Source organism: Cetorhinus maximus, chromosome 11 (genome assembly GCF_964194155.1).
Source record: "Cetorhinus maximus chromosome 11, sCetMax3.hap1.1, whole genome shotgun sequence".
In the NCBI taxonomy this organism is placed as follows: domain Eukaryota; kingdom Metazoa; phylum Chordata; class Chondrichthyes; order Lamniformes; family Cetorhinidae; genus Cetorhinus; species Cetorhinus maximus.
Genome location: NC_135889.1, coordinates 28,161,753 through 28,162,608, shown reverse-complemented (window position 1 = coordinate 28,162,608; position 856 = coordinate 28,161,753). Strand labels below are relative to the sequence as shown.

Below are 856 nucleotides of genomic sequence, written 5' to 3'. Positions count from 1 at the left end.
CCTTCAGGAGATGGTGCACAGCATCACTGGTCACAGATGCTGGTGTGATGGGGGCCAGCCCCACCTTAAAGGTGCTGAGAGCGCACAGAGGGAATGACAGAACTCCACCGCACCTGCCCACTACATTCTGGAAGCAATGGCCAGCACTGCCGAGGTGTAGGCATCAGTAATGTTTCTAGGGCTGAACCAACGCTGTGGTCTGAAGGCCGCACAGAGCACAGGAAGAGGCCCTGGAATGAGACACCTGCCTTTTATCTTTCGCAGAAAGGTTTCACATCCGAGTGACAAGAACACTGCTCATCAAAACAAGGAGCCACAGACGGGTTGACGCTCTTTGGTGTTTATTGACAATAGTGAACAGTATTTACAAGTGATCAAAATTTTAAATCAGGGTAGAGTACAAATGCAAAAGCCCACTACTACAAATTTTGCAGTCAAGTATCCTGGATTTGGGGACATCGCAGGTGTCAGCACATCCCAAGTGCAATGGGCTAACCTCGTCCTGGGAGAACCACCTTCATGATCATGGTCTCTCCCCTGCTAGTTAAGTATATGCCCAGGCCCTGCTTTCTGATTGGTCTCAGCTGCAGTTCCTTACTGCTGAACTCTGTGCTTTTGCTGTGGTTGTGCTGAGTGCTGGATGTAGCTGTGAATGTGACTGTTCCTGCTGCCGTGGGATTTCCTGTGGCTGTTCCTGCTGCCATGGAACTCCCTGTCACTGTTCCTGCTGTTGTGGGATTTGCTGTGGTCGTTCCTGCTGCTGCTGTGGGATTCCTGTAGCTGTCCCTGCTGTTGTGGGATTCCCTGTTGCTGTTCCTGCTGTTGTGGGATTTCCTGTGGCTGTTTCTGCTGCTGC

General features: G+C 51.3%; 1 non-coding gene across 1 annotated transcript; it reads right to left on the bottom strand.

Annotated features, from left to right (window-relative positions):
* Positions 1–388: 388 nt before the first annotated feature.
* On the bottom strand, positions 389–552 carry LOC144686986 (U1 spliceosomal RNA). Its single transcript, XR_013578028.1, has one exon. It is a non-coding gene; the product is annotated as a U1 spliceosomal RNA (small nuclear RNA).
* Between the last annotated feature and the right edge of the window lie 304 nt (positions 553–856).